The 25,289-nt window shown below is 39.1% G+C and overlaps 1 protein-coding gene across 5 annotated transcripts in view; it reads right to left on the bottom strand.

Moving 5' to 3' along the window:
• MARCHF8 (membrane associated ring-CH-type finger 8) overlaps window positions 1-25,289 on the bottom strand; it is a 161,903-nt gene that overhangs the window by 56,283 nt on the left and 80,331 nt on the right. The window contains exon 1 of one of the 5 annotated variants that reach the window (XM_055345023.1): window positions 7,633-7,693. The exons of the other annotated variants lie outside the window; for them this stretch is intronic. The gene's annotated coding sequence lies outside the window, so the exon portion shown is untranslated. Of the gene's footprint in view, window positions 1-7,632; window positions 7,694-25,289 lie in introns of those variants that run through there. 5 annotated transcript variants of the gene reach the window in all.

Genomic DNA, 25,289 nt, shown 5'->3' with positions numbered 1-25,289 from the left:
TAAGAAGCTTTTGCACAGCAAAGGATACAGTCAACAAAACTCAAAGACAACCTACAGAATGGGAGAAGATATTTGCAAATAACATATCAGATAAAGGGCTAGTTTCCAAAATCTATAAAGAACTTAGTAAACTCAACACCAAAGAAACAAACAATCCAATCATGAAATGGGCAAAAGACATGAAGAGAAATCTCACAGAGGAAGACATAGACATGGCCAACATGCACATGAGAAAATGCTCTGCATCACTTGCCATCAGGGAAATACAAATCAAAACCACAATGAGATACCACCTCACACCAGTGAGAATGGGGAAAATTAACAAGGCAGGAAACAACAAATGTTGGAGAGGATGCGGAGAAAAGGGAACCCTCTTACACTGTTGGTGGGAATGTGAACTGGTGCAGCCACTCTGGAAAACTGTGTGGAGGTTCCTCAAAGAATTAAAAATAGACCTGCCCTACGACCCAGCAATTGCACTGTTAGGGATTTACCCCGAAGATTCAGATGCAATGAAACGCCGGGGCACCTGCACCCCGATGTTTCTAGCAGCCATGTCCACAATAGCCAAACTGTGGAAGGAGCCTCGGTGCCCATCGAAAGATGAATGGATAAAGAAGATGTGGTTTATGTATACAATGGAATATTACTCAGCCATTAGAAACAACAAATACCCACCATTTGCTTCAACGTGGATGGAACTGGAGGGTATTATGCTGAGTGAAGTAAGTCAATCGGAGAAGGACAAACAGTGTATGTTCTCACTTATTTGGGGAATATGAATAATAGTGAAGGGGAATATAAGGGAAGGGAGAATAAATGTGTGGGAGATATCAGAAAGGGACACAGAACATAAAGACTTCTAACTCTGGGAAATGAACTAGGGGTGGTGGAAGGGGAGGAGGGCGGGGGGTGGGGGTGAATGGGTGACGGGCACGGAGGGGGACACTTGACGGGATGAGCACTGGGTGTTATTCTGTATGTTGGTAAATTGAACACCAATAAAAATTAATTTATAAAAAAAAAAGTGAATATTTTGAAATTTGGTTTTATTCTGCCATCTTAAGATGGAAACCATACTACTTAAAAAAATAATCTGATATGGCCGCATCAAAAATAGTTCTAATGCAAAGACTTGTGGCACAACAGCCATTATATCAGTAGATCATAACAAAATGACTACAGTGGATATGACAGGTTGCTGTCTGTCCCTTCTTCCTTTTTGGTAGCAGAACCCCCAATTCTCAGAATGCCTGAGTGGCTCAGTGGTTGAGCGTCTGCCTTTGGCTCAGGTCATGATCCCAGGGTTCAGGGATAGAGTCCTGCATGAGGCTCCACGCAGGGAGCCTGCTTCTCCCTCTGCCTATGTCTCTGCCTCTGTCTCTCTCATGAATAAATAAAGAAAATCTTTATTTTTTTAAAGATTTTATTTATTTATTTATGATAGAGAAAGAGAGAGAGGGGCAGAGACACAGGCAGAGGAAGAAGCAGGCTCCATGCCGGGAGCCTGACGCAGAACTCAATCCCGGGACTCCAGGATCGCGCCCTGGGCCAAAGGCAGGAGCCAAACCGCTGAGTCACCCAGGGATCCCAGAAAATCTTTAAATAAATAAAAAGAACCCCCAATTCTCTTCAGTATTCCCCTCTCCCCAGAGTCATCATTTGTGACTCACCCTTTGTCCCTATAGTAGGTTGACTGGCAAGAGCTCACTTATGGCTCAGGAGGTGAGATCTGCTGGAGACATCCAGGAATACCTTCTCATGCTTAGAGAGAGCAACTAGTTTTTCTTCCTTTCTTCCTCCCATGTACAAGGCTATGTACAGTCCTGAATGCTACTGACAACAGCTACAACATTCAGGGAAATCTGCCTTATAATTAAGTATATTCCATGAATGGTAGAGCAAACAGAACCTGGGTCCTTGAGAATGTCTCTGATTTGTATCAACCACTCTGAGACCCATCTTTCCTTTAATATAGACCTCCTTTTATACGAGCTAGCAAAATTTTCATTGTTTAAGACAAGTTCCATGGTTGTTCTGTTACTTGTAGCTGAAAACATCCTTACAGATAGCATTTGGATTATCTGTTTACATTATCAAACCCTCTTTTGTCTGGCTGTATATTTTTATTTATTTTATTTACTTATTTATTTATTATTTATTTATTTAATAATAAATTTATTTTTTATTGGTTTTCAATTTGCCAACATGCAGAATAACACCCAGTGCTCATCCCATCAAGTGCCCCCTCAGTGCCCGTCACCCATACACCCTCACCGCCTGCCCACCTCCCTTTCCACCACCCCTGTTTGTTTCCCAGAGTTAGGAGTCTTTATGTTCTGTCTCCCTTTCTGATATTTCCCACACATTTCTTCTCCCTTCCCTTATATTCCCTTTCACTATTATTCATATTCCCCAAATGAATGAGAATATATAATGTTTGTCCTTCTCCGATTGACTTACTTCACTCAGCATAATACCCTCCAGTTCCATCCACGTTGAAGCAAATGGTGGGTATTTATCATTTCTAATGGCTGAGTAATATTCCATTGTATACTTAAACCACATCTTTATCCATTCATTTTTCGATGGACACCGAGGCTCCTTCCACAGTTTGGCTATTGTTGGCTGTATATTTTTAAAATTAACAAAGAACTTCAAGTTGATTATTAAGAATCAAGTATGGCTAAAGATGCTCCAAAAAATATCAATGATTCTCAGAATTAAGAGAGACAAAGATCATCTATTCTAACCCAACAGAAAGCTGAATCCTTGCATAATATTGCAGCACTGGCTGTTTCTTCTTAATGCTGCCAGGAACAGAGTTCTCCAACCACATCCTAAGGCAAACAATTCACTTCACTCCACTGATAAATGAATCCTTATTTACTGTCAGGCTCATCATCCTCGGCCTGAAGTGTCTATTGTAATACTGGATTTAAGAGCAAATTAAAGAGAGGGCAAGCAGTTTGGCACAATGCTGGCAGCAACAGTAACAAGGTACACTGGGACACCAATTTTCCCTAGAGTATCAGTTAGTTGGCAGAATTGTGAATCTACTGGCATTTAACCAGATTATTAAAACTCTTTTTTTCATGGACTGTACACATGTACAATTCTACCCTGTTAAAGTTTTAGGGCCTCCTTCCACTCCCCACTGTAAGAGTGACAATGTGAGGGATGCCTGGGTAACTCAGTCAGTTAAGTGTCTGCCTTCGACTCAGGTCATGATCCTAGAACCTTGATTGAGATAGAGCCCCATGTCTGGCTCCCTGCTCAGTGGGGAGCCTGCTTTTCCCTCAGGGGCTCAGAATAGTCTGCTTAAGGATTCTAGAACTCTCTCCCTCCCTCTCTGCCCCTCCCCTGACTCCTGCACATGTACACATACTCTGTCTCTAAAATAAGTAAATCTTTTTTTTTTAAAAAAAGGGGCCTATAACTGTTGTAAGAAACTAAAGCTAAAGAGAAGATTTTGAAACAGAGTCATTCAAATTTTCTTATATTTCCCATGTTCTCTTCAGCAGTCTGAAGTTTGGATAAACATGCTAAATATACAGTAAGTAAGGGTTTTCAACATTTTTTCCATGATGAACCATCAGAAAAGCATAAAAGATTGCTGGGTAAAATATTAATTCGGGAAGCCTGGGTGGCTCGGTGGTTTAGCGCCGCCTTTGGCCCGGGGCCTGATCCTAGAGACCCGGGATCAAGTCCCACGTCGGGCTCCCTGCATGGAGCCTGCTTCTCCCTCTGCCTGTGTCTCTGCCTCTCTCTCTCTCTCTCTCTCTCTCTCTCTCTCTCTCTCTCTCTCTGTCTCTCATGAATAAATAAATTAAAATCTTCTAAAAAAATATTAATTCTACATGATAAACCTATTCTCCAATTTTAAGACAATCATTTTAGTCATCAATACAGTAGACTGTTTTTATATATTTTAAAATATAAAAAACTTTTGGAGTTTCTTACTGTCTTTGAACTACTGTCATCTATTCATTAACTTCCTCTTTTCAAGGATCTGTATGCTCTGGGTTTAAAAATTCTCACTGAAAGAACGAACCACCCTTGAAAACTTTAAAACATATATATTTTCTGGTAAAGTTTATTTCTCCAAAGGTTCTTTCATCTGGCAGCTGAAACAACAGATGATGAACTCATAGCATATTCCAAGTATTTCAAAAAATTTTTATTGCTTTTGCGTATCTGAGGTAAAAGTTCTGATTATGGAGGACCTGGCTTTCAGAAAAAATATGAAATAGGGCAAGATGGTGGTTGTCAGACAAGCCCCTCCAACTTTTATAAAACCTGTGCATCATAGCTGGACTGCCCCAGAATACTTTTACGTTTATGCTAAGTGCCACATGAAATGCAGGATAGCAAGCCCTAGGTGAGATAGAACACAGAGCTTGTGGCTTGATTACAGTATACATGTACTCTCCCCACTGATGACATTCCAACCAAGACCTTCAAATTCTTAAGACCATTACAATGACATGTCCCTGAAGCAACAGAAAATATAAAAGGAAAGCACTCATAACTCTGCCTGCCTTTAGTTAACAGTCATTCATGGCTTTTCTCTGTCAGTGCCACTAACCTGAAGACCCTGATGATGAATTCTTGGCTTGCCAGCTCTTGAACATTCTTAAAACCTGCTCCTTCAAATGTTGCCCAATACTCTGGGTAAGCTATCTGGTTTGCTCTGCTTCTCTACTATATTGCTTGTTTGGGTCTCTGAGAAGGACTGGTCTTGTTCGGTTACTAAAAAGTTACTCAAGAGAGCACCCAACATGGGAACCTAGTAGAATGTTCTACATTATCTCTAGAATGCCAGGCCTAGCCTGGCCTGCTGATAACAGCTCAGCAGCAAACTGTGCCCTTAGATACTGGTACAATTTTCTACCTGGGGCCTTCTTCCCACTTATCTGCTACATACAAGAGCATTCTCAAAGTTACCAGTATCATATCATTGCTCTACACCACAATGTTTCTAATATAGCATGCGTCATACACAAATTAAAACAACTTAGCTTTCATCAAACCACTGTATTTGTCAGAGGACCTGGGGACCTTGCCGATTTTATAACAGAAACATTGAGAATCCCACTACTACAGAAATTCTAACAGGTGTGCTGGGAGGAAGTCTACACAAGAAAATCTTTCCCAGATTTTTCCAAATGCCACTGAATACTTTTTTGACCTACTCCTAAAATGAAAATACAAATATTTGAGTAGAATCACAACTACCACTTACAAAAGGTTGAGTATGTCTTCATTCAAACTTGGATAGCTATATGCTACAAGGGACGTCTGTTGATGAATAAAATTTCATTCATTCCCAGGACCCTTGCACCCTGGTGCTAGAATGCAGCTTGGCTCCCCAGGAGTTCCCAGCATCCCCACTCCACATGTCCTCAGTGCTAGTACTGCCTTTAAAGACAGAGGTCCCCTCCATTTGCACTCCCCCATCAAGGCTGGGTGCTTCATGTGTTCCAGGTATCTCCTTCCTCTGTGGTCCCCTCTGTATTTTCCCCCTCTCCTCAATTAAAGTTCTGTCCTGGGGAAAAGAAAATCATCTCTACCAGTAAGGAACCTGTATGTACTCTGTTATGGGATATAAACAAATAACTACAGGTAACAACCACGTGGTAGAATTTTTAAAATGCCACATCAGAGATACAGATACTATTTTTTCTTTCTCTCTTTTACCTACTACAACTCATTCATAAAGGAAGAGAATGGAGAATGAAGAGGAAGAACAGAGTCTTTAATGGGCTTATGAATTAGAGAATTTATAAATACCTTCCATAGACCTACTTAAATACAGAAAAAAATCAGAGTATTCACAATAACATTCTTAAACACTAATGCTTGAATACTTGACATAAAACACAATATATTATTAAACTGATAATTTAGCAAACTAAATTATATCAGATTAAGTTCTTCAATATTAGAAAAATTAATGCTAAAGTAGTATGTAGGCCACGATAAAAAGTACAAATGAAGATTTATACAGTTTGGGTAAAGCAAAATCAGATTTAGGATAAAGAATGGGACTAGGGTCTAAAATAGGTGTCAAGTAGGATTCAGATCTGGGCCAGTCATCAGGTTTCCAAGGGAACTCAATTGCATGCTTTTGTTTTGTTCTAAAGACTTACATAGGCTATGAAGTCCTTTCTACCACACAAGAGAGGAAGTGGAGCAAATACTAAGGTAAGATTACTAAAACCTAATGCAATTACTGTACTACTAAAAGCAAATCAGTCTGGCAGTAAGAATATAATTTCATTTTTTATTAATAGGAGGTAGAAAATATAAAAAATTTTGAGAATGAACTATAACTAGATCAAATATTTCATGATAAGATTCAGTTAAGAGGTATTAACTTTGTTGAATGATACACATTTTATCTGAAAGAAATCACAAAATATTTTTGTCCTCATATTTTACCTGAAATACCCTGAAAAACTGTATAGTCCAAGAAGATTTTTAAAACAATTGGTTTCACCAGCAAGTACCTACTTCAGCTGCTCAAATACAACATTACTCTATGTCTATGATCCATCATAACAACTGAGAACTGAGAATACCTGAAAAATCAGCTTATCTTTAAATATGTTATTTTTAAAAACAAACAAAACACTTTTATCACATGAAACTTACTTAGCTCTGCTCTCAAAGGTTTCTCCCTCAAAAGCTCTTGATTGAAGAACAGTAATTGAGGGTGGAAGAAATGAAATCACTTTTGTCAATTTATCTATGAGTTCAAAATACACAATCACAGGCCAATATAACCTAGTTCCGAGGGTTCAGAAATACAGTTTGTATAATACAGGAAAAGATAAATGGCCTAGGCAGGTATAATGAAATAATTTGATTACTTATTTAAAGATTTCCCCAAACCAGTAATTCCACTTGTCCCTCCAACAGTCTGAGATGTTTATTTCCTAGGACTGGTAGCAGAGTAATATAAACGGGTGTGTCCTCCTTCCGAGGAGGGAAGAGCTGCTGGGAAGAGGAGGTGCAGGCAAGCAGTCTCAGGCTCAAGTGTACATGGACCAGACATCACCTCTCCATGACCACCACAAGCCATCAGCAATAAGCACTGTTATTGATCCCAACTCCTATCCATCTCCTTGTGATCCGCTCACTTCTTTCATCCCAGATACTACACCTCCCTGGTTCAGGCCATCATCACATGGAGCGTAGCATCAGCTTTTTTTTTTTTTTTTAAGATTTTTTATTTATTTATTCATGAGAGAGAGAGAGAGGCAGAGACACAGGCAGAGGGAGAAGCAGGCTCCATGCAGGTAGCCCGATATGGGACTTGATCCCAGGACTCCACGATCACATCATGCCCTGGGCTGAAGGCAGGCTGTAAACCGCTGAGCCACCCAGGTATCCTGTAGCCTCAGCTTTCTGAATGCTCTCCTCCCTGATCCCCTTCACCAAACTATGGTCACTTTACTAAAATAGAGCTCTACCCTCCACTGTTTCAGTTCCCTTAGCACCACGGTGGCTACTCTTGCCACACCTGATACTTCAAGCTCCAGCATAATGAGCTTTTCTCAGTATCTCAAACACACCATGTACTCTTCTCTAGGAATTTCTGCCCCACATTCTAACCATGGCACTTACCACACCGAACTGGGTAACTGACTATTTTCCCGGCCAGCAGTATGCAGAGCAGGAAGAGGGAGAATATGGAGAACCAAAGTGCAGGCTGCTACAGCAGGAGAGCAGACCAGGACCCGACTACAGTTGAGGCGTGGCTTACAGAAGCATAAGGCCTGGAAGAGACGCCCTCTGTGTTACACAGCATTTATGCTCAATGTCTTATGGCATGCACCATGTAATGGGTGCTTAATATATATTTGTTCAAAAATATGAACAGATTAATGAAGACAGAAGAGAAAAAGAGAAAAACATCTGAATTGAACCCAGTGTAGACTCACTGAGTGCTGTGGGAATGAAGTCATAGAACAAGCAGAGCTGGGCGCATTTCATTAGGAGGGATGTGTGGTTTGCAGAGATAAAGGTCAGTGGCTGGCAGAGCAGCATGCAAAAAGAAAGTGAATGAAGAACATGAGTATGGAGGTTGGGTCTGAATATCAATTCTGATATTTGCCAACTGCCAATGAGGGAACGAACCTTGGGAAACTCCTCTAACTGTTCTGTGCCTCATCTGTAAGATGAGGGTGACAAAGGATGACAATGATAATACCTACCTAACAGTGCTTGGATGAGGGTCAAATGAATTCACTGGGTTAATGTTTGTACATTAGAAAAACAGTGTCTTGTACAGAATAATCATGATATATTAAATAAAACAAAACTTATTAGTAGCTTGACCTACTCAGATGCAGTAAAAATGGCCACATGTGAAGTGAATAATTAATTAATGGTAGACTGCATACCTCCACTTACTGGAAGGAGATGTATCAACCATATTTACTATAAAATGTGAAGAATTTTCTCAGTTTTAGGTAACACGGCAGAATCGTTTCCACACATATATACACAATTCATGGTACACTGGGGAAACTAGAATGTCTGAGCTATACAAAAAAACACAACACCTATTCCCATCTCCAATTACATACAAATCCTGGCAAAAATACAGCAAAATAATTTTTAATATACAGCCAGGCTCAAAAGCAAGAAGAAAAAACTCCCAGGGGCTAAGAGCAAGGAAAAAATTTAAACTCCAAGCATTAAACAAGAGGCTAGGGATACCTGGGTGGCTCAGCAGTTGAGCATCTGCCTTCAGCTCAAAGCGTGATCCCGGGGTCCTGGGATTGAGTCCCGCATCGGGCTCTACGCATTGAGCCTGCTTCTCCCTCTACCTGTGTCTCTGCCTCTCTCTGTGTGTCTCTCATGAATAAATAAAATCTTTTAAAAAAATAAAGAGGCTAAAGCTAACGGAAAGAAACTTGAATTATATGTTCACAGAGATAAAGAAAAATATTTAAGAACATAATTCAAAGACAGGGAATTATTTTAAAAATTTATGAAATAAAAACACATAGGTGTGCCTGGGTGGCTCAGTTGGTTGGACATCTGCCTTCAGCTCAGGTCCTGATCTCAGGGTCCTGGAATGGAGCCCCATGTCAGGCTCCCTGCTCAGTGGGGTATCTGCTTCTCTCTTTCCCTCTGTTTCTCCCTCTCCCTCATGCTCTCTCTCTCTCTCAAATAAATAAATAAAGGGGATCCCTGGGTGGCTCAGCAGTTTGGTGCCTGCCTTCGGCCCAGGGCATGAGCCTGGAGTCCGGGGATCAAGCCCCACGTCGGGCTCCCTGCATGGAGCTTGCTTTTCCCTCTGCCTGTGTCTCTGCCTCTCTCTGTGTCTCTCATGAATAAATAAATAAAATCTTAAAAATAAATAAATAAATAAATAAATAAATAAATAAATAAATAAATAAATAAAACAAACCTTTAAAAAAACAAAACGTGTAGACACTGAAATTATGATCTCATGGTAAAACTAGACCTGGCTGAGGAGAGGGTTAGCGAATAGAAAGAGAATGCTGAAGAAATCACCCAGAGGGCAGCACACAGAGAAAGCAGGGCAGAAGACAGTGAGCTTTATTCCCAGAGAGAGAGAATGAAGAGAATGGGGGAGGGGCAATATTTGAAGAAATAACAAGTCAGTGTTTTCCAAAAGTGAAGAAAGGCCCGAGTCCTCACCTTCAAAAACTGAAAGAGCACACCTAAATTCCAAGTAGAAATGGGATAAACAAAACAAAAGCAAAACTAGCCATATCACACATCAAAGGATCTCCAGTTACAATACAATGGGGAAGCTGCTATCAGTATTAACTGCATCCTCTGACAAGGCTCTTCTTATCTCCCTGTCACATTAGAGGCTCCCCCAGGACAGGAGGCTTTCCAGTACATAATACACTGTTAAATATCTGCTTGACACATGAATGAAAGTATAAATGTGTGCAGTAAGTTTATATTCATGTTATATTCATGTGAAAGCATTTTTAAGAGGTAACAAGAAGAAATACCATACAAATTCAAGTGTAAGGCATTTCTGTTGGGACCCACTTCTTCATTTGTTTAAGATAAAGGAATCATATATCTCAATGACGTCAGATATAAAACCACTATAGGATATAGGATACTACAATATTCTTCAAGTTGTTTTCTTATTGTCAACAGAGTTACTGACAGAAAATCTGAAAAATTACCTGCCTCCTAGTTGTCTAATGCAGGTAGGACAGCTGTAAGAGAATAGTGACAACCAACAAACCATAATCATTGAATCTTGAAGTAGGACCTCCACTAATATATTTACGTTCCACTTTTGGTCAATTTACATGCAACACACTAAAGCCAAATGCAAATGTTTCATTTCACAATCAAACTAGATTCTTGGTTTTACCTACATGACATGGACTCTTATCTAACAAACTCTCATGACATCAATATCACAGAAGTAAGTTACAGTCATTCTTCCATCTCCATGCCTAAATAAATAAAGAGCAAACCATTAACCAGTCTAAGACTATATGAGAATTGTCTGGGGAAAGTAAGCCATTAATATATAAAATAACTAGAGCTAATACTGTTGACTTTTAAGAATATTTAAAATGGCAGGACCTCAAAGTTGTAAGTAATTTTATCTGCATTCAAGCTTCAAAATCTATGTATGCAAAAGAAAATGTAATAGTTTAAACTGATCAACTTGTGTTTAATGTTTGATAATGGCATGCTGTCTTGTATCTAGAAAAACATCCAAATTAAAAAAATCTAAGTTTATTTCTTCATTCTTAAAGAAAGCAAGCCTAACAAGGCAGAAAACAACCATTTAGAAAAGAAGTAATCAGAATTTGTTTCTTAAACAGTCAATGTGCTATAACTTCATGTGTGCTTGAGCAAACTAGGAGTTACAGTGACATATTTGATTACCAGACAGGAAACACATTCTAGGAAATAGGTTTTTAAAAACCACTCCAGGGGCAAAGGAAAGGTAAATAGATGACAAAAGAAATCCTTGTTTCTAGGTGTGAGAATATTAATCTCTTGGGCTCTTGCAGGTAAAGTAGGTAGATGATTCAAGAAGTCATGCACATGATCTCACAGAAGGTGACACCGAACCAGAGACAGTAATTTGAGACAGGTATATTTTTTTAAGATTGTAAAAAATTTTTTAATTTATTTTTTAATTAATTATTTTTATTTATTTAAGAGAGAGAGAGAGAGAACACAAGCAGGGAGGGGCAGAGGGAGGAGGAGAAGCCGACTCCCCGCTGAGCAGGGAGCCGGGTGGGACTAGATCCAAGGACTCTAGGATCATGGCCTGGCAGATGCTTCATCAACTGAGCCACCCTGGCTACTCCTGGACAGGTATATTTTAAAGATGTATATTCATTTTTTCATTTAAACACACCTCTATGAAGAAGCTAGGAATGGTCCAAAAGAGAACAATCAGAATGTTGAGAGATTCAATTCTGTAATATGTGAAACAATGGATTTTTATGTTGTGGAATAAGACTGATGGTTCCTGGAAGAAAAAAAAGAAGATAGCCAATAAAAGAAAGCTACAGAGAGTTTGTTCTTATACTGGATCTCAAATCTCTTGTCACCCCCCAAAAAAGAACAGAACTACTTTTGGAAGTAGTGGGAGATGCCCTAATGGTGCCCCAAGAATAAGCCAGCCACAATACAATGATACAGAGCAGGTTCAAGCAGGTTAAACTAGGAGTTGGGCTAGAATCTGAAGATTCCGAGATGTTAAAAAACAGACTGTTTTCTCCACGTTCCCTATATTAGGCTTTTATGATTTAAGAAGGAATGATTTATGGAACAGAAAAAAAACGAATAATAAGATGTTAAAGTATAGTGATTATGCCTCAAAATACTGTTATCAATTGAGAGGCTATCTTTTCAGAAGATGTCAGGTAAAAATGAGTACAGTATTAGCTGCCAGCATTCATATATTTTCATAGCAAATATAAATGTGGTTAGATGACCATCATCCTATAAGTGCATGTGAACTTATGTGTAAAAGCAAACAGAATAGCTATGTGCTTATTAACTCATTGAAACTATAGGACATATAAACTGTCTTTCCAGTAACACCTTACTTCATTAAGATACAAGTGCTTATAAACATATGTGTAGAAGCATAGAACAATGATCATATCTTGATGCTTTATGGTAAAATCAGAAGCAAGATGGGGAGGCCAATGGGGCCAGCAAAAGAATTGTTTATAAAGAAGAGAAACTATCACTTTCTTTTGCCATGGAGCTTATTTACTGTTTCAATGTAAGCTATTCACAGAATTACCTTTCTGTTTATCCTTTTCAAGAAATACTATAATGTGGGCCACAGTATTCAGTATCTATATCTATATCTATCTATATCTATATATATATATATATATATATACAGCAGAAAATTTAATAATGTATTTTCTGAACAATCTTATAATATTGTTCTAGGAACAATTAGGTTGTGCTTATTCAATGCACTCACAAAGTATTGATTTGGAGATGATAAATGGGGGAGAAAAGCAGAGGGCAGAGCACCACTTAGCCCAACCAGATCACTGCAAAAGGAAGTGGTTCTGGAGCCAGCAGCTTCTCACTTCAGCAAAGTCTGTAGCAATGTGGCAGCTTTTCCAACTATGGTAAAAATAGTGATTTTTTACACCAGAAGTGGCAATAGCAACTTTCTGATTTGTCAGCTGATGTCAGCAGAGCAGTCCAAAAGTGTGGGGATTAGTTCTTCCTGGAAACCCAGCCTGCTCCTGCAGCCCTTCAATTACTTCGTATGCATCTACTACTTCCCTATATTAAATCCCTCTCCTTAAATTAACTGGAAATAATGCTGCTGTTTACAATGGACCTTGTCAATAACAGGGTAAAATGATCATCATTCTGGAAAATAATTTATAAATACTGTAAAATGAAATGTGTATTTCTTTTTTTTTTTTAAAGATTTTACTTATTTATTCATGAAAGACACAGAGAGAGAGGCCAAGGCATAGGCAGAGGAAGAAGCAGGTCCCCTGTAGGGAGCCTGATGCAGAACTCGATCCGAGGACCCCAGGATCACAACCTGAGCCAAAGGCAGACACTCAACCACTGAGCCATCCAGACATCCCAAAATGTGGACTTCTAAACACTGATTTGATGACCAAATACAAAACAGTCTTTTAGACTATTAAAAATACATGTTAAGAATCCTACTTAAATGCCCAGAAGGATATTTTAAAATAGGCCTGAGTGCTTCTCCCTCTGCCCGTGTCTCTGTCTCTGCCTCTCTCTCTCTGTCTCTCATGAATAAATAAATAAAATATTTAAAAAAAAAAAAAAGGGCAGCCTGGGTGGCTCAGCAGTTTAACACCACCTTCAGCCCAGGCCCTGATCCTGGAAACCCAGGATCAAGTCCCACATCAGGCTCCCTGCATGGGGCCTGCTTCTCCCTCTGCCTGTGTCTCTGTCTCTGTGTGTGTGTGTGTGTGTGTGTGTCTTTCATGAATAATTAAATGTTTTTAAAAAGTAAAAAATACAATAGACAACCAAAATGAAATAGGCCTGAGGACAGGAAAAACATCAAATAATGGGGAAAGGAGACAAAAGAATGAGGAAAAACATGGATTTTTTTTTTAATGGTGAAATTATTTGTGTGAAAATAAAAGAGGAAAAATCTCATTTAATCAAGTGGAAATGTATTCAAGATACTACAACTATGCTGAAATTAGAGAAAGAAAAAAATCTACAAATATCCAATAGTTGGTATCTTACATCAGTTTTATTTTTATAAATATTTAAAGTTCAATTTGGATCTTATGATCAAAAAGTTGAACACATGAACACAGACATGGAAGATATAAAGAAAGGATCCAAACTGAACTTCTAGAAACAAAAACTATACAGTGCCTGAGATGAAAAATACACTAAAAAGATTAACATCAGATTAAACATGGAAAAAGAAAAGATTAATAAACTCAAACAGAGAAATTAAAATGATGCAAAATAAAACGCAGAAAGAAAACAAAAATTTAAAAAATCAAAAGCAACGTTATTGCAAAGTTACCACTGAGTAACTTGGAGGAGTCTCCAAAGAAGGGAGGGAGTAGAAGAATATTTAAAAATATTTCAAATTCAATGGAAACCCTAAACTCACATCCACAAAGCTCAACAAACCCAAGTCACAAGAAATGAAGAAAACACGGGTGCCTGGGCAGTTCTGTCAGTTGAGCACCTGACTCTTGGTTTCAGCTCAGGTCATGATCTCATGGGTTTTGAGATCAAGCTCCACATCAGGCTGCACACTCAGTAGGGAGTCTGGTTGAAGACTGTCTCCTTCTGCCACTCCCTCCTTCTCTAAAATAAATAAATAAACCTTAAAAAGAAATGAGAAAAACAAAAAAAGAAGAAAAAGAAAGATGAAAAATTAATTACCAGCCACTCACACTACAAGAAATGTTAAAGTCCTTCACAAAGAGACAAGGTACAACAGAAATGGTATTTATGGAAAAAAAAAAAAGAAAGAAATGGTATTTATGAGAGTACATAGATATTTTGATTAATTAATCTCTTTAAAAGTATTTTAAATAATAAACTGTAATTCTGGGATTTATAACATATATATATGAAAAATTTATGACAATACCACAAAAAGCAGGAAAGAAATACAAGTATAATACTGTAAAGTTTTTATAGTATACTTTAAAAAAATTTTTTATTGGAGTTTAATTTGCCAACATATACCATAACACCTAGTGCTCATCCCACCAAGTGCCCCCTCAGTACCCATCACCCAGTCACCACAACCCTCCACCCACCGACCTCCCTTTCCTCTACCCCTTGTCGTTTCCCAGAGTTAGGTGTCTCTCATGTTTTGCCACCATCACTGATATTTTCACTCATTTTCTATCCTATCCCCTTTATTCCTTTTCACTAATTTTTATATTCCCCAAATGAATGAGAACATATAATGTTTGTCCTTCTCCGATTGACTTATTTCACTCAGCATAATACACTCCAGGTCCATCCATATCAAAGCAAAAGGTGGGTATTTGTCGTTTCTAATGGCTGAGTAATATTCCATTGTATACATAGACCACATCTTCTTTATCCATTCATCTTTCGAAGGACACTGAGGCTCCTTCCACAGTTTGGCTATTGTGGACATTGCTGCTAGAAACATCGGGGTGCAGGTGTCCCGGCGTTTCACTGCCTCTGTATCTTTGGGGTAAATCCCAGCAGTACAATTGCTGGGTCGCAGGGCAGATCTATTTTTAACTCTTTGAGGACCCTACACACAGCTTTCCAGAGTGGCTGCATCAGTTCACATTCCCACCAACAGTGCAAGAGGGTTCCCCTTTCTCCAAATCCTCTCCATCATTTGTTGTTTCCTGTCTTGTTAATTTTCCCCATTCTCACTGGTGTGAGGTGGTATCTCATTGTGGTTTTGATGTGTATTTCCCTGATGGCAAGTGATGTGGAGCATTTTCTCATGTGCTTGTTGGCCATGTCTAGGTCTTCTTCTGTAAAATTTCTGTTCATGATTTTGCCCATTTCATGATTGGATTGTTTGTTTCTTTGCTGTTGAGTTGAATAAGTTCTTGGATACTAGCCCTTTATCTGATAGGCCATTTGCAAATATCTTCTCCCATTCTGTAGGTTGTCTTTTAGGTTTGTTGACTGTTTCTTTTCTGTGCAGAAGCTACTTATCTTGATGAAGTCCCAATAATTCATTTTTGCTTTTGTTTCCCTTGCCTTCATGGATGTATCTTGCAAGAAGGTGCTGTGGCCAAGTTCCAAAAGGATGTTGCCTGTATTCTCCTCTAGGATTTTGATGGATTCCTGTCTCACATTTAGATCTTTCATCCATTTTGAGTTTATCTTTGTGTATGGTAAAAGACAGTGGTCTAATTTCATTCTTCTGCATGTGGATGTCCAATTTTCCCAGCACCATTTATTGAAGAGACTGTCTTTTTTCCAGTGAATAGTCTTTCCTGCTTTGTCAAATATTAGTTGACCATAAGGTTGATGGTCCACTTCTGGATTCTCTATTCTGTTCCATTGATCTATGCATCTGTTTCTGTGCCAGTACCACACTGTCTTGATGATCACAGCTTTGTAAGACAACCTCAAATCTGGCATTGTAAAGCTCCCAGCTATGGTTTTCTTTTTTAAAATTCCCCTGGCTATTCGGGGTCTTTTCTGATTCCACACAAATCTTAAAACGGTTTGTTCCAACTGTCTGAAGAAAGTGCATGGTATTTTGATAGGGATTGCATTAAATGCATAAATTGCCCTGTGTAACATTGACATTTTCACAATATTAATTTTGCCAATCCATGAGCATGGAATATTTTTCCATCTCTTTGTGTCTTCCTCAATTTCTTTCAGAAGTGTTCTGTAGTTTTCAGTGTATAGACCCTTTACCTCTTTGGTTAGGTTTATTCCTAGGTATCTTATGCTTTTGGGTGCAATTGTAAATGGGATTGACTCCTTAATTTCTCTTTCTTCAGTCTCATTGTTAGTGTATAGAAATGGCACTGATTTCTGGGCATTGATTTTGTATCCTGCCACGCTACCAAATTGCTGTATGAGTTCTAGCAATCTTGGGGTGGAGGCTTTTGGGTTTTTTTAAATTATTTTTATTGGAGTTCAATTTGCCAACATATAGCATAACACCCAGTGCTCATCCCGCCAAGTGCCCCCCTCAGTTTTTTATGTATACTATCATGTCATCTTTGAAGAGGGAGAGTTTGACATCTTCTTTGCCAATTTGAATACCTTTTATTTATTTATTTATTTTGTTGCCTGAATGCTGAGGCGAGCACTTCTAATACTACATTGAAAAGCAGTGGTGAGAGTGGACATCCCTGTCTTGGTCCTGATCTTAGGAGAAAGGCTCCCAGTGTTTACCCATTGAGAATGATATTTGCTATGGGCTTTTCGTAGATGGCTTTTAAGATGCTGAGGAATGTTCCCTCTATCCTTACACTCTGAAGAGTTTTGATCAGGAATGGATGCTGTATTTTGTCAAATGCTTTCTCTGCATCTATTGAGAGGATCATATGGTTCTTGTTTTTTCTCTTCTTGATATGATCTATCACACTGATTGCTTTACAAGTGTTGAACCAGCCTTGTATCCCAGGGATAAATACCACTTGGTCATTGTGAATAATCTTCTTAATGTACTGTTGGATCCTACTGACTAATATCTTGTTGAGAATTTTTGCATCTGTGTTCATCAGGGATATTGGTCTATAAATCTTTTTAGTGGGGTCTTTGTCTGGTATTGGAATTAAGGTGCTGCTGGACTCACATTATGAGTTTGGAAGTATTCTATCTCTTTCTATCTTTTGGAACAGTGTTAGTAGAATAGGTATGGTTTCTTCTTTAAACGTTTGGTAGAATTGCCCTGGGAAGCCATCTGCCCTGGACTTTTGTGTCTTGGGAGGATTTGGATGACTGCTTCAATTTCCTCCCTGATTATTGGCCTGTTCAGGTTTTCTATTTCTTCCTGTTCCATCCAGTTTTGCTAGTTTGTGGTTTTCCAGAAATGCGTCCATTTCTTCTAGATTGCCTAATTTACTGGCATATAGCTGCTCATAATAAATTTTTAAAATCGTTTGTACTTCCTTGGTATTGGTGGTGATCTCTCCTTTTCCATTTGTGATTTTATTAATTTGACTGTTTTCTGTCTTCTTTTTAATAAGGCTGGCTAATAGTGTATCTATCTTATTAATTCTTTCAAAGAACCAACTCCTGGTTTTGTTAACCTGTTCCACAGTTCTTCTGGTCTCTATCTCATTGAGTTCTGCTGAAATCTTTATTAACTCGGTTTTCTGCTGGGTGAAGGTTTTATTTGCTGTTCCTTCTCTAGCTCCTTTAGGTGCAAGGTTAGGTTTTGTATTTGAATTCTTTCCAGGTTTTTGATGGATGCTTGTATTGCAATGTATTTCCCCCTCAGGACTGTTTTTACTGTATCCCAAAGATTTTGAACAGTTGTGTCTCATTAGTTTCCATGAATCTTTTTAATTCTCTTATTTCCTAGTTGACCCTTTCATCTTTTAGCAGGATGGTCTTTAACCTCCATGTTTTTGAAATCCTTCCAAACTTCTTCTTGTGATTTAGTTCTAGTTTCAAAGCATTATCGTCTGAAAATATGCAGGGGACTATCCCAATCTTTTGGTATCAGTTACAACTTGATTTGTGACCCAGTATGTGGTCTATCCTGGAGAAAGTTCCATGTGCACTTGAGAAGAACGTGTACTCAATTGCGTTTGGATGTAAAGTTCTGTAAATATATGTGAAATCCATCCATCTGGTCCAGTGTATCATTTAAAGCTCTTGTTTCTTTGGAGATGTTGTGCTTAGAAGATCTATCAATTACAGAAAGTGCTCTGTTCAAGTCTCCCAGTATAAGTGTATTATTATCTAAGTATGTCTTAACTTTGGTTATTAATTGATTGATATACTTGGCAGCTCCCTCATTCGGGGCATAAATATTCATGACTGTTAGGTCCTCTTGTTGGATAGATCCTTTAAGTATGATATAGTGTCCCTCTTCATCTCTTACTACAGTCTTTGGGATAAACTTTAATTTATCTGATATGAGGATGCCTACCCCTGCTTTCTTTTGAAGACCATTAAAATGGTAAATGGTTCTCCAACCTCTCATTTTCAGGCTGTAGGTGTCCTTATGTCTTAAATGAGTCTGTTGTAGACAGCAAATAGATGGCTCTTGATTTTTTATCCAGTCTGAAACCCTGCACCTTTTGATGGGATCATTAAGCCCATTTATGTTCAGAGTTACTACTGAAAAGATATGAATTTAGTGTCATCATGATACCTATTCAGTCCCTGTTTTTGTGGATTGTTCCCTTGGACTTCCGCATTCTTTTACAGAGTTCCCCTTAATATTTCTTGGAGAAATGGTTTGGTGGTCACATATTCTTTCAGTTTCTGTCTATCTTGGAAGCTCTTTATCTCTCTTTCTATTCTGAATGTGAGCTTTGCTGGATAGAGTATTCTTGGCTGCATGTTCTTCTCATTCAGGACCCTGAATATATCCTGCCGGCTCTTTCTGGCCTGCCAGGTCTCTGTGGAGAGGTCTGCTGTTAACCTAATACTTCTCCCCATAAAGGTTAGGGATTTTTTGTCTCTTGCTGCTTTAAAGATCTTCTCTTTATCCTTGGAATTTGCAAGTTTCACTATGAAATGTCAGGGTGTTGAAGGGTTTTTATTGATTTTAGGAGGAATCTCTCTATCTCCCAGATCTGAATGCATGCTTCCCTTCCCAAGTTAGGGAAGTTCCCAGCTATGATTTGTTCAAACACACTTCCTGGTCCTCTGTCCCTTTCGACGCCCTCTGAAACCCCAATTAAACGTAGATTTTTCCTTCTGAGGCTGTCATTTATTTCCCTTAACCTATCCTCATGATCTTTTCATTGTTTTTCTCTTTTTTCCTCAGCTTCCTTCCTTCAACTTGTCTTCTATGTCACTCACTCATTCTTCTACCTTGTTAACCCTCATCATTAGGACCTCTAGTTTGGATTGCATCTCATATAAATGATTTTTTAATTTCTGCCTGATTAGATCTAAATTCTGAAGTCATGAAGTTTTGAGTCCTTTATGCTTTTTTCCAGAGCCACCAGTTGCTTTATAATTGTGCTTCTGAATTGGCTTTCTGACATTGAATTGCAATCCAAATTCTGTAATTCTGTGGGAGAGAGTACTGTTTCTATTCTTTCTTTTGTGGTGAGTTCTTCCTTGTAGTCATTTTGCTTAGTGCAGAGTGGTTAAAAACAAGTTTTACTGGAAAAAGTAAGGTAAAAGAACAAAAAGAACAAAAAAATAAAAAAGGGGGGAAACACACAAAAAACAAGGAGGGGTATCCTCTGATTCTATATACTGTAAGTCGCTTGACTTCCCCTGGAGCTTTCCAGCTTTGCTGGAAAGAACTTGCTCTTCCCCTGTCCTTCCAGCTGTTCTTCTGGAGGAGGGGCCTGCTGTGCTGATTCTCAGGTGTGTGCACCTGGGGGAGCTGCCCCACCCCTGCCAAGTGCACAGTTCAGTGGATGCCATTTTTCCTGTGAGGCCCCTGCTCCATGGCAGTCCTGCTCAGTCCCAAGCACAAGGTGACACCAGGAGGAACAACAACAGTGGCGGCAGCCAGCTCTCCAGCCCTGGAGTCAGCTACCGCAGTGACTACCACATCTCCCAGTCCGCAGGGGCCTGGACGCTCTGGGGGCGGGGGGACGCTGATCTGCACACCTCAGGCCACCCGCGGCAGGAGCGTCCTCCCTGCCCTGTGTCCTCCAGGCCTCCGCCTGTGTGGGGCGGGGAGGGGAGTACCAGATCCTGGGCTGTCTGTGTCCCCCGACGCCTTGTCCTCCGGGGCCTTAGCTGCTGGAATCGCGCTCCTGGTACCGCGCAGTCCTCTCCACATGGAGCCGCCACCTGAGCAGCAGCCTGAGCTGCTCCTGGGGCCCCGCCGGGCAGGCACTCCAGCCCTTTAGGGAGCTCGGCCTGCAGTGTGTGGCGCACTCTTCCCTACATGCCCCCGCGCACCTCCTCTGTTAGTGACCCGGGGAACCTGAGGGCATCCCTGCCCCTCCTGGGATCCTGCCCGAGCTCCCTGCCAGCGCCTTTCCATCCGGGAAGATTGGTAAAGCTCCTGCTTTTCCCGGACTGGACTTTCCTGACTTGGAGCCTCTCACCCCCCCGGCCTTAACCCAGCTCCTTGCGGTTGTCCCTCCCCCTTGGTTGCTTTTTTATTTCTTTATTTTTTTTCCATCTTCCTACCTTGATAGAAGCACGAACTCTTCTCACTGTAGCATTCCAGCTGTTCTCTCTTTAAATCTCAGGCCAAATTTGTAGGTTTTCAGGATGATTTGAAAGTTATCTAGGTACATTGGTGGGGACAGGTGACATGGGGACCCTACTCTTCCGCCATCTTGCCCCCAACTTTTCTATAGTATACTTGAAGTAATATACTGTCACTTGAAGGTAGATTGTGACAAGTTAAAAATGTATGCTATTATAAACTCCAAAAAAATTTAAATTTAAAAAAACACTAAAATAAAGAGTTATAGCTTATATGCCAACAAAGAGTTTTTAAAGGCCAAGAGGGATGAAAAGGGGAACACAGGCAGTTGGGCCAACAGAAAACAAATAGGAAGATTTAACCTAACTGTATCAATAATGTTTGGCCCAAACATCTAAATAAAGGGCGATTGTCAGATTTGATTAAAAAAAAAAAAAAGACCCAATCAGATGCTGCTTATATAAGAGCACTTTAAATGTAACACAAATAGGTTAAAAGTAGAAATACAGAAAAGATGATGCCATACTAACACTTATCAAAAGAAAGTTGCAGTGCCTATATTAGTATCAAAGTAGATTTCAGAGCAAAAAATATCACTGTGATAATCATTTCATAATAATAAGGGGTTAATTTATCAGGAAGACCAAACCACCCTAAATGTTAATGCACCTAATAACAGAGCATCAAATACAGGTAGCAAAATTGGTAAAAATAAGACAAATCCACAACTATAGTCAGCAATTTCACTACTACTCTTAAAACTAACAGAACAAGGACATTCAAGGATATAGTAGACTTGGAAAACACTACCAATCAACTTGACTTTATTGACAGTCATAGAATACAACATCCAAGAATAGAGAAATACTATTTTTCTAACGTGTATACCACATATTTACCAAAAGACACCATGCCATGTTTCTGTGCCATGAAACAAGCCTCAATAAATTTTAAAGGACTTAACTTATTCAAACTATGTTTACAGACCAAAACGGAATCAAATTAGAAATAAATGAGTGCAAGATCTCTGGAAAGTCCAGAAATTTTGAAAATTAGATAACATACTTAAAAACACCCATGGATCAAAGACGAAATCAAAGGGAAATTAGAAAGTATTCTGAACTGAATAAAAATGAAACTCAACAGGAAAATTCACTGGGAAAATAAATTGGAAAATTTACAATCTCTAAATACCTACATTAAAAAATAAGTTTTTGGGCATCTAGGTGGCTTAGTTAAGTGACTGCCTTTAACCCAGGTCATGATCCCAGGGTTCTGGGATCAAGCCCCACACAGACTCCCTGCTTAGTAGGAAGTCTACTTCTTCCTCTGCCTGCCTCGCCCCCTGCTTGCATTCTCTGTCAAATAAATAAAATCTTAAAAAAAAAAAAAGAAAGCTCTCAAATAACTTTTGCTTCTATCTTAAGAAGCTAGAAAAAGAGCAAATTAAACTCAAAGGAAACAGAGGAAAGAAAATGATGAATTTCAAAGCAAAACACACAAAAAAATAGAAAAATGACAACAGAGAAAATCTATGAAACTGAAAGATTTCTTTGAGATCAATTAAATTGATAAACCTGTGACCAGATGATCAAAGAAAAAGGATAATCAGTGCTATAAGATGAATGTCTATGTCTCTCCCAAAATTCATATTCATATGTTGAAATCCTAATGCCCATGTGCTTATATTAGGAAGTGGGGACTTTGCATGTGATTAGGTTATGTGATTTGCATGTGCTTGTATTAGGAAGTGGGGACTTTGCAATGTGTATTAGGAAGTGGGGACTTTGCATGTGATTAGGGCAGAGCTCTCATGAATGAATGAATGTCCTTAAAGAGGTCTTAGAGATATCCCTTGGCCCTTCTGCCATGTGAGGCTATAAGGAGATGTCTGCAACATAGAAGAGGCCCTCACCCTGGATCATGCTGGGACCTTCACCTGGGACTACAGAACTCTAAGAAATGAATTTCTATTGTTTATAAACCATCAAGTCTGAAGTATTTTGTTATAACAGCCCAGAATGAACTATGATAATATTATAAACAATTTTATGCCAATAAATTCAATAATGAAACCGACCAATTCCATAAAAGACACAAATTATCAAAGCACATTGGAAAAGAAACAGATAATCTAAGTAATCTTATACTGAAGACATTGCAACTTTAGTTTAAAACTTGCTCACAAAAAATTCCCAAGGGCACCTAAGTGGCTCAGTCAGTTGAGTGTCTGACTCATGATTTCAGCTCAGGTCATAATCTCAGAGTCATTGAGATCAAGGCCCACACTGGGCTCCACACTCAGTGGGGAGTCTGCTTGAGATTCTCTCCCTCTGCTCCTTCCCATCTTTTGCACATGTGTGCTCCCTCTAAAATAAATTTTTAAAAAAAATTCCAGACCCAGATGGCTTCACTGGTTAATTCTACAAAACCTCAAGTTAGAAAGAAATAATAATTCCAATTCCATTTAAACTTTTAAAATACTCAAAAGGAGGAAACAATCCCTAATCATTGAATGAGGCCAGGATTGTCCTTATGACAAAATCAGATGAAGATATTACAATCAAAGAAAACTACACACCAATATCCCTTCGGAACATAGATGCAAAAATTCTAGACAAGAATTTTAGCAATTCAAATACCATATATTAAAAAGTTAATACAGTATAGCCAGTTTATACCAGAAATGTAGGGTTGGTTTAACATTAAAAAAAAAACACACACACACACAACCAGTGTATTTTGCCATATTAACAAACTATGATAGTTACTTTTATGTGTCCACATGACTGGGCTAACGGATACCCAAATGGCTGGTAAAACATTATTTTGGGGTGTATCTATGAGAGGGAGTCCAGAAGATATTAGCACTTGAATGCCCCTCCCCCTCAAAGCAGGGAGGCATTATCCAATCCACTGAGGGCCTGAATAAAACAAAAAAGCAGAGGAAGGGTGGATGTGCTCTGTTTGCTTGAGCTAGAACATCAATCTTATATTGCCCTTGGATATCAGTACTCCTGGTTCTCAGGCCCTCAGACTCCAGCCTTCGGAATCAAACTGAGACAACATTTGCTTCCCTGGTTTTGAGGCCTTTGGATTTGGACTAAATTATACCATCAAACATCTGGTTCTCCAGTTTGCAGATAGCAGGTGGCTGGATTTCTCAGCCTCTATAATCATGTGAGTCAATTCCTATAATAAATCTCATATCTAAATCTATATCTACACATCTACAGGTAAAGATATCTTATTGGTTCTGTCTCTCTGAAGATCCTCTGAAGACAACTATACAAAATAAAATATAAAAACTGTATGATCACCTCAGTAGACAGCACTCTAAGAATTCTTTGGTACATATTATTCCATCCAAACCCCTGCATTAAGAGACTTGAAAAAACACTAGCATAATTTCTAACTTCTCATGGCCATGTCCCTCTTAAGTTCCTGCCTAGAAAAACTCTAGGTTGCTAAATGCATTTGTTATTTGTTCCAGCCAATACCTAAAGATAGAGCCCCTGTATCCAATCTCTGTAGGAGAGTACAAGTCTAACTTGAAACAGCACCAGACAACAAACCCAGATGGCTTAATCACACTGACCAACTCCTTTTCAACTTTTTATAAATCTCTACGTCCCGGAATCTGCTCAAGCCCCCACTCACTTCCCATTTGTCCCTCCTCTCTGCTCCCCCATTCTCCTTTTAAAATATCCTAGTCACCTCCACACAAAAAGAAGCTGAGTTCAATTCACACTGGATTCTCCTCCCTACTGTAATAGATATTACTAAATAAAATCTACCCTATTGCTTTAACTAGAATACAGCTTTCACAGAAATAGAATTTGACAAAACCTATGATCCATTCTTGACCAAAACTCTCAGCAAACTAGAGATAAACAGAAGCTTAACCTGATACAGTGTATCTACAAAAAACATAGAGCTAACACTATGCTTAATGTTGAAAGAATAAATGCTTTCCCCCTAAGATCAGGAACAACATGAGTACTAGAGATGTTCGCTAGGACAAAAACGGAGGAGGGATGCATGCATTTAGAAAAGGGCAGCCTAAGGGACAATGGCATCTATCTGCCTTTGGCTCACGGAGTGATCCTGGGGTCCCGTGATGGAGTCCCACATCAGGCTCCCTGCATGGAGCCTGCTTCTCCCTCTACCTACGTCCCTGCCTCTCTCTCAGTGTCTCTCTTGAATAAATAAATAAAATAACGAAGAAATCAAGAAAAGAAAGAAAGGAAGAGAGAGAGTAGGAGAGAGAGAAAGGGGCAGCGTAAAACACTATTCACAGATAACACAACTGCCTATGTGGAAAATTTAATGGAAGCAAAGCTACTAGAACTCATAAGTCAGTTTGCCAAAACTGCAAACAAGATGTAAGATCAGGGGGTCGGGGGCAAGATGGTGGAAGAATAGGGTCCCCAAGTCACCTGTCCCCACCAAATTACCTAGATAACCATCGAATCATCCTGAAAAT

The sequence above is a fragment of the Nyctereutes procyonoides genome, unplaced genomic scaffold (genome assembly GCF_905146905.1).
Source record: "Nyctereutes procyonoides isolate TBG_1078 unplaced genomic scaffold, NYPRO_anot_genome, whole genome shotgun sequence".
Classification (NCBI taxonomy): domain Eukaryota; kingdom Metazoa; phylum Chordata; class Mammalia; order Carnivora; family Canidae; genus Nyctereutes; species Nyctereutes procyonoides.
Note: the sequence above shows the minus strand (reverse complement) of the source record. Positions and strands in the feature narration are given on the sequence as shown.